The 9,515-nt window shown below is 40.8% G+C and overlaps 1 pseudogene; it reads left to right on the forward strand.

The window, feature by feature from the left end:
• Positions 1-9,225, forward strand: part of LOC132191264 (calmodulin-binding protein 25-like) — a 13,849-nt pseudogene extending 4,624 nt beyond the window's left edge.
• The last annotated feature ends 290 nt before the right edge of the window (positions 9,226-9,515 follow it).

A 9,515-nucleotide genomic window follows, 5' to 3' on the forward strand; every position in this document is an offset into this window, starting at 1 on the left:
GAAAAAGTGCTTTACCATGGACAAAAATTTGGACCTATCTTGTCGCCCCCACTGCTGAGGCAATTGGCCGATGACGAGATAGTTCACTATGTCAGCAAACCATGGTGTGGGCTCATGAGCAATGTGCATAAAGTGCTCATCAGGGAAAGTCTCCGAAATGGGGTTGGCGTCCTCGGTGTAATCCACAGTCAATCTAGACAAATGATCCACCACCACATTTTTGGAACCCTTCTTGTCCCGAATTTCTATGTCAAACTTCTGAAGTAGCAAAATCCATCAGATCAGACGAGATTTAGCATCTTTTTTGGAAAAAAGATACTTCAATGCTGCGTGATCCGAAAAGATGATGACTTTAGATCCTAGCAAATAGGATCTAAACTTGTCTAGTGCAAAAATGACTACCAACAACTCCTTCTCTGTGGTGGAGTAGTTGAGTTGTGCATCGTTCAGAGTCCTGCTCGCATAGTAAATGACATGGGGGAGTCTATCAACACGCTGCCCAAAACAGCTCCAACTGCATAATCCGTTGTGTCACACATGATCTCAAAAGGTACACCCCAGTTGGGTGGCTGAATAATAGGTGTGGACGTCAGAATGCTCTTAAAGTCCCCAAATGCTCTCTTGCAATCCTCATCGAATACAAATGGGGCATCCTTCACCAACAACTTGCACAAGGGCCTAGCAATCTTGCTAAAGTCCTAGATAAACCGCCTGTAGAATCCTGCATGACCCAGAAAAGAACGAACCTCCTTCACTGTACGTAGGGGTGGAAGGTTGGAAATCAGATCCACCTTTGCTTTATCAACCTCTATCCCCCTCTGAGATATGACGTGCCCCAATACAATACTTTGCTTGACCATAAAATGGCACTTCTCCCAATTGAGCACCAGGTTCTTCTCCTTGCACCGTACTAATACCAAAGTCAGGCAAAACACTCATCAAAGTATGAACCGAAGACAGAGAAGTCGTCCATAAAAATCTCTAAGAAACTCTCTACCATGTCAGAAAAAATACTTATCATGCACCGCTAAAAAGTAGCGGGTGCGTTGCATAACCCAAGGGCATGCGACGGTAGGCGAAAGTCCCAAAAGGACAGCTAAACGTCATCTTCTCCTGATCTTCAGGGTCCATAGGGACCTGGTTATATCCAGAATAACCATCCAAAAAATAATAGTACTCATGCCCAGCCAAGCGCTCCACCATTTGATCAATAAATGGATGCGGGAAATGATCCTTTATGGTGGCAGCATTCAACTTCCGGTAGTCTATGAATACTCTCCATCCTGATTGAATACGAGTTGGGACCAACTCATCGTCCTTGTTCTTCACTACCGTCAATCCAGCCCGCTTGGGCACAACATGAATCGGGCTCACCCACTTGCTATCAGAGATGGGATAAATGATCCCTGCATCCAACAACTTTATCACTTCAGTCCTCACCACCTCTTGCATAGCTGGGTTAAGCCTCCTTTGTGGCCCCCTCGATGGCTTGGCATTCTCCTCCAAATGTATCTTATGCATCACCATCGAGGGACTGATCCCCTTAATATCCTCAATAGTCTAGCCGATAGCTTCTTTGTGTTCTCTTAAAACCTCCAATAATTTCTCCTCTTGAGCATCGATCAAATCTGAAGCTATAATCACAGGTAAAGAATCTGCTGGACCCAGGAACTTATACTTGAGAGTGTCCGGTAGAGGTTTAAGTTCCTTCTTGGGGGGATCAGGTACTGCTGTCTCCTCCTTCTCACTGCTCACCAGAGGAGCAGTCTCCAAAATTGCATCTGCTTGCTCAAGCAGCTTGTCCAAGTCCAAATCTTCTCCGAACTGAGCAAAGCATGCCTCCAGGGGGTCTTCTATGCTTGATTCTTCAACAACATCCTCAATGATCTCCTCTGTCAAGCATACCTATTACATTTCTTCATATTCCAATGTTTGCTTTCTAATATGGAAAATATTAAGCTCCACTGTCATATTTCGAAAGGAAATCTTCATCACCCCCGTCCTACAATTGATTAGAGCGTTAGCCGTAGCTAGAAATGGTCGCCCTAAGATCACCGGTATTTGACTCCCCACATTTGGAACCGGCTCCGTGTCAAGCACAATAAAATCCATGGGGAAATAAAACTTATCCACCTTAATCAAGACATCCTCTATTATTCCCCGTGGAACCTTCACTGACCTGTCAGCTAATTGCAGTGTCATGGAAGTGGGCCTCAACTCTCCTAGCCCCAACTGCACATAAACTGAGTAAGGCAACAAATTTACACTTGCTCCAAGATCCACTAATGCCCTCTCAATTTGGCTGACTCCTATCATGCAAGAAATAGTAGGACATCCGGGGTCCTTGTACTTGAGGGGCAACTTGCATTGCAGGATTGAACTAACCTGCTCGGTCTGGAATGCCTTCTTCGAAACATTCGTCCTCCTCTTCACTGCAATCAAGTCCTTTAAGAACTTGGCATATGAAGGTACTTGTTGGATGGCGTCCAAAAATGGGATATTGATTTGGACCTGCTTGAACACCTCTAGAATGTCCTCAAACTTCCTTCCTTTCTTGGGTGCTTGCAACCTTTCAGGGTAAGGTGCTTTCGGCATAAATGACCTAGGAAGGTCCTCAATAATGGGTGTGCTGTAGATGGTTCGGCATCTCTCTTCTCTTTGTTGCCACTCTTTTCCCTTTCTTGCCCCGCAGGGTCTTCTTCTCGCTCAACCACCTGATTGTCCACTTGCCTCCCTGACCTCAGTGTGACAATCGCTTGCACATGTTCTTGCTCGTGTGCAGAACTCGAGGAATTTCCAACCATATAATGTCTTTTTGGGTTGGTCACGGGCTGACTGGGCAACTTCCCCTTTTCTCTCTCACCCAAGTGATTGGCGATCTGTTCAATCTGACTTTCCATCTTCGCAATTGCTTGGGTGTTAACCATGGTGGTATTCTTCACTTCATCTATCGCTTGGGTGTTTGCCATGGTGGAGTTCTTGAGCTCTTGTATGGCCTGGCTATTTGATTGTATGAATGCTTCATTGTTTCTTCCAACGATGATTGTGACGAAGATGCAGGAAGTTGCGCTGGTTGAGCCGAACAACCATGATTTTGAGCATGTGTGGGAAATCCTTGGTTCATTGGTTGGCTCTGCTTCCATGAGAAATTAGGGTGGTTTCGCCACCTTGGATTGTATATCTCCGAATATGGTCCGCTTGCTTGCTTCCTAAAGTCGTTGAAGGTGTTCACTTGTTCCATGGAGCACTCGGCAAAAGCCGGTGAAAATGGACAACTCTGTGCTAAGTGCATAGGATTAGCACAGATTGAACAACCATCAACATTGAATGTGTTGGCAGCATTAACAGATTGACCCACTGCAAGAGCTTCAACCTTCTTGGTCTGGCATCTATCTTTATCCTCAAATCAGTGTTCTCCTTAACCTCATAGATGCCACCTTTCTTGGGGATATGGGTAGATTTATCCCGACAACTTGAAAAATCCCACTGCTGTGAGCTGTCGGACAACTTGTCTAATGCCTTATATGCTGCATCCCCTGTCAAACTTAAGAATGCTCTTCCATTCATTGACTCGATCATACGACGGTTGGATTGGGTTAATCCTTGGTAGAAAAACTGAACGAGTCTCCACTTCTCATAACCATGTGGAGGGCATCTTATCAACAACTCCTTAACTCTTTCCCAACACTCCAAAAATTTCTCGTCCTCCTCCTGTGTGAAGGAACTTATTTCCTTTCTGCATTCATTGACCTTCGACATTGGGAAATACTTGTTATAGAACTTGCTTAACAAGCTTTCCCAAGATGTAATGGACCCGAGTGTGTTGGAGTCCAACCATGCCCTGGCTTTTTCTTGCAGAGAGAAAGGAAATAATCTGAGAGGGACAGACTCTTCAGAGAAATTTTGAAATTTGAAAGTGGCGCATATGTCCTTGAATTTCTTTACATGACTGTAAGGATTTTCAAGTTCTAAGCCATGGAACGGTGGTAGGAGTTGGATGACATGAGGTTTCAAATCAAAATGAGTAGCATTGGTTGGTGGCAACACTATGCACGAATGGGATGTAGTGAAGTTCACTGGTGCGAACAACTCCCTAAGTGACGTAGTGAAGTCCACATTCCAAGCTCTAGCTTGCTCAGGATTTCCAGCTCTAGCATCCTCATGCTCAACCTATGTTGCTCTATATTTTGGGGTATGTTATCTTGTTGGTCTCCCATTTCTCCTCTATTCCCACTCTCAACAGGTGCTCTTCGAGTTCTCCTAAGAATTCTATCAATGTCGGGGTCTAAGGGTATCAATTCTAGGTTCAAGGATCTCCGACCAAGCATGCACCAAACACGAATGCTCAAATAAACTAGCTAAATAACAACGAAGTATTCACAAAAGAAAGAATAAACAAAAGAATTTGCAGAACAAAACAAAAAAAAGGAAAAAAAAATTTCACTTAGCTGCTTCTGGTATGCTGATGCTGCCAGCGGAGATGTGTTCGCTGCAAGAATTTCTGATCGAGCGTGAATGTGTGCCCTCTGGGAGTGCGCTCGATCGTCACAGAGGTGCGATCGAGTGTATACGTGCTTTGAATGCAAGCGCAGAGTGGCAAGCGCAGGTACGCTTGCTCGCTGTAATAGGCCCGAGTGCGATAGAGCGTAGATGAGCTGCGCTCGATCACTCTGGCAGTGACTGAATTTCGCCAAACTGCACAAAACATAGAAACACAACTCTTTTTTTTTTTTTTAGATCAATACAGAAAACAAAATAAATAAAATCAAAACCTACCTAAACTAGTAGAAAAATAAAATTAATTCAAACAAAAAGAATCAATTTTTACAAAATCAAACGCATCCCCTGCAACGGCGCCAAAATTTGATGTACAAATTTAATTGTACTCGCAAGCGCACGAGTCGTGTGCAGTAAAGTGTGTGCAAGTGCGAGGTCGAATCCACAGGGAGATGTGTTTGCAAAAATTAATTTTCTAGTTTAACCTAATTTTATCTTAACCTAGTTTCAATTTTTGTAATTGTGTCGTGCAAAATCATAAACTAAACTAAACAATTTGAGAATAAGTAATGTCAAATTACTAAGGTTTCCGAATCCCCCTCGCCAAATCAAACAACATGTCTTGCATTTTATGCATACAATATTCAATCCAAATACATTGTTCAAAAGTTGTAAACATGCAAATGAAATCATTCGATGAATCCATCCGTTAAAAGAATCACAACGAATATTTAATTGAGATCAAATCATCCACTGTATCCGTAGATCACAATGGATATTAGTCTCAATCCAATCATTCGATGTACCCCCAGACAAAACACAACGAATATTAAATTAAGCATGAGTATATTACCAACATTTAATCAATTAAGCTTAATTAAACTGTTGAATTGGCTTTTGAACAACACTATATTACCAACATTTAATCATTTAAACTTAATCAAACTGTTGAATTGGCTTTTGAACAACGCTTTCATAAAATAGTCTCATAGTATGTACAAAACGACAAGACATGTATGTTTATCAATGACGAGGCTTCATCTTCAACCTTAGTTGAAGGTTTTAGCCTCTCATGATAACAAAAACAACAAACAATTGAATTGACATCATGAGAAAAATAAAGCTTACAAAGGAAAACGAAGCACAAGCTTTCGGACGACAATACGTCGTATTTTAGCTTAAAACGGCGCCTCCTAATGTGTGTTTACAAGAGAAAAACGTTGTATATAAATAATAAAAACTAGGGTTTAGCGCTGCCAGGTTAGCGTGAGTGCGCTCGATTGCACTCGAGGTGCGCTCGAGCGCACTCGGCTCTTCAGGGCTCTTGCTGCGCAGCACTTAAGCGATGCATGCTGGGGCTGACGTGGTCGTGCGCTCGAGCGCACTTCCAGGGATCTTCAATTCTTTTGCTTATTTCTACCCTCAAACCGCAGTTTTCTCTTGATGACCTGCAACACGCCACAACACCAAAACTAACAAAAAACATCAAAAATTAACACAGCTAAGAGCTTAACAAACATAAGTTAAAGGGCCCAAATATACAATATTTGGCACTCATCACCCATCTCAACTGTGTCTCCACTGAAATCGCCACTTTGTCTTGGTCATCTCTCGCTAAATCATGGCTCACCCAAATGAGAAGAAAAAAGGGCTTAGATATTACTTGGTTCCGAAAGAGAAAAAGAAAAAAAAAAAAAAAATAGTGTACGTGTATGACATTATGCCCAAGTCTAGATGGAAGGATAAAAATGGCCTCAAGGGGAAATTTGAGAGTTCGTGGAATTGACAAAAAAAAAAAAAAAAAATGAAGTTGATTAAAGGGAGAAAATTCATGGTTATAGTAATATTTTATTATTTATAATTGTTAAGTATTATTGACCTGGTAGATCTACAGATGTGTTTTTAAGACAGATTATTTCAAGAACAAGATTTTCAGGACCTTAAGAACAAGGTCATCTTCAAGGGAAAATGAATGTTACGAGAATCAAGTTTTATGCAGAATGATTATTAATAGTGGGATATATTAAAATATATGATACAGTAGAAAATTTTATTGTGTTTATTTTTATTTGATACTGTCTTTATTTATTTTCATGTAAGAGTCTTGATGACTCAGCTCTAGTTTATATTCTAATAAAAGCAGATAACTCAGTCCTAGAAATATTGTAATAGTTTGCCTATTTAAAGACTATTATGTTATAAATAAAGCAGAAAATTATTCAAAACCTTGTGTTTGAAAATGTTTTAGGTTCCCTAGCCTTCAACGAATCTAAAGAGTTTAAGTCCCCTCAAAACCTAAGAATCTATCCCGTTATGTGTATGTAAAAGCATTCACGTAACATTGATATCATAGTTAAGTTCGATGGCAGATCAAAGAATGGATCGTTTGGAGTAACAAATTAATCATCTTGAAAACATGATTAAATGTGCGATAACAAAGTTGGAAGAAGCTAATGGCAAATTGGATGGAGTCCTCAAGGAACCACAGAAGGTACTATTACCACATCTCATACCTCTGCAACCTATATCTGACCCGTCACCCAACACCCATCCCGTCGCACCACTACTGTTTTTGACCAACCCATCAGGCCAAACATTGTCCAAAATCCAGCTACTGGTAACACTGAATTTGTGTGATTTTTCACACCAGGAAAACCTATCACTACCAGAAACCTAAACACCCAAAACCCCACCAAAAAGACAACAAACCAAAAATACCCTCACACCCGTCAACATGCAAGTCTCACACAAATCACATCCCAAGGCACATTATTCCAACCCCATCACAATCCAAGAACCCCTACCATGTGTGTCGCCATGGCTGCACAAAGTTGCGCACACATTCACAAGCTGCTGATCAAGACGCCGCTGGCACCACCACAAGCTCAAATTGAGGAGTCCCACTATCATCGTGTACCGCCTCTTCCGAAAGAAGAACCACTAGGTGAACGTCACCCTAGAAAGAGAATAAGGAGTTGGCATCTACTATCAAAGGAAAGGGAGTTTAAAAAAAAAAAAAAAAAAGAAAAAAAAAAAAGGAAAAGACGCCGGCTTAAACAAAGGAGAGTCACGGACGCTTGTGCACAATTTTGGAATGAATTAAGGAGATAATGGGTTCAAGATTTGGATGGAATTGGAAAAAAGGTTGGGAAAAAAAAAAAGTAAAGAAAGGGGTGTCAACGTGTGTGGAAGTCGACGAAAATACAAAAAGAAGAGAAAAAGAAAAATTGATGAGAAGTAGAGTAATAGAAGGCTGATCGCATTCATGGGAACAAAGCCTTGGCCAAATAATATTTTATTATTTGTTATTTTTAATAATTGAGTTTTTTATCTACAGATGTTGTTCCAAGAGCATGATTATTTCAAGCACAAGATTTTAGGACCTCTTCAAGGAGAAAGGAATGTTATGAGAATGAAGTTTTATGCTGAACAATTATTAATATTAGAATATATTAAAATATATGATACGGTAGGATATTTTATTGTGTTTATTTTTATTTGATATTGTTTTTATTTTATTCCATGTAAGAGTTAGATGACTCGGCCCTAGTTTATATTCCAATAAGAGTTGATGACTCAGCCCTAGAAAATATTGTAATAGTTTGCCTATTTAGAGGCCATTATGTTATGAATAAATTAGAAAATTAATCAAAACCTTAAGCTTGAAAAGGTTTTAGGTTTCCTTCAATTAATCTATAGGGTTTAGGTTCCCTTAAAACTTAACAATCTATTTCGTTACGTGTATGTAAAAGCATTCATGTAACACACCAGCCCAACCGTTTCGGGTCTCTCGTGTGGGTCAGACCCCGACATGGCGCCCAAGCACCAGCAGAGCAGGATCTCGATGGCTGGAGGGAAGGTTTCATAGAGGAAGTTGTGCGCTTCAAAGCGGTCCCAGACGACCTTCATCACGGCGGACCCGTCCAATTTGCGACAGATGGTGTAGCAGGTGACGGGCGTGAGATTTAGAAACTTGCCGGTGCCGGTGGTGCCAATCCTGAAGCCGGAGCCGCAGAGACCTGGAACCCGGTTGCAAGGGGCTGGATTAGGGGTGGAAAGACGAGTGCACTAACCTTTACCGCTAACCGCTTTTGAAGGTGGTTAGCAAAACCTGCTAACTACCTAGGTGGTTACGATTAGCGGTTTTAGGTTTCTTTGAAACCGCTAACTGCTAACCGTCTATATATAAAAAAAAATATATGAAATGAAGTCGTTTTTGTGTTTAAAAATTTTAAGTATATATAAAAATCTAGAAACAATCTCATATGTAGTATGATATTATCGTATTACAATATAAACGACATCATTTTGGTTTTTTTTTTTTTTTTTTTTTTTTAAAAAAAATTTAAATTTTTCTTTTAAGAAGTGATTAGCGGTTAATAGAGTTACTAACCGCTAACCGACGGTTAACCACCTAGGCGGTTAGCGGAGACAATTAGTGAATTTTACTAACTACCTAGGCGGTTACGGTTAACGGTTTTAGCTAATAATTGCTATATGCATTTTGACCCTTAGACTGGATGCTTGCCAACCCTGGACACGTTGGCTTTTTTGCTGGATCATCACCAGCAGCAGTTGGTGGGACCCAACTCGGCGGCTGGAGGTGTTACTGGGGTTTCTGAGCAAGGCCCTCCCTCCTTTGGGCCCAGCATGGGCGTCGATGGCGGTGGCTTCGCTTTTGACGCTTTTTCCAGCTTTCCCACTTTAGAGTCTTGGAAGGTCATGTGATACTTGCAGGAAGATATATCTTTTTTTTTTTTTTTTAAAAAAAAAGAATATTTTGGGACCCAGTACTGATAGCTTAGTATTGGAGGGGGTTGGATCTGTTTATAATTTTGTTGGATAGTTTATTTTTCGTCTCATTAGAGGTGTAGAAGTGCAGTAGTGGTGATATGGTATGTGTTCTTATTATTGTTCATTATATAATATTTATGCATCTCCTATTTCTGCAGTCTATAATGTGCCCATCTTTTAATTTTTATCTCAAATTCCATAGGAATAATTCTTGTCTCATGTCT

The sequence above is a fragment of the Corylus avellana genome, chromosome ca9, assembly GCF_901000735.1.
Source record: "Corylus avellana chromosome ca9, CavTom2PMs-1.0".
NCBI lineage: Eukaryota > Viridiplantae > Streptophyta > Magnoliopsida > Fagales > Betulaceae > Corylus > Corylus avellana.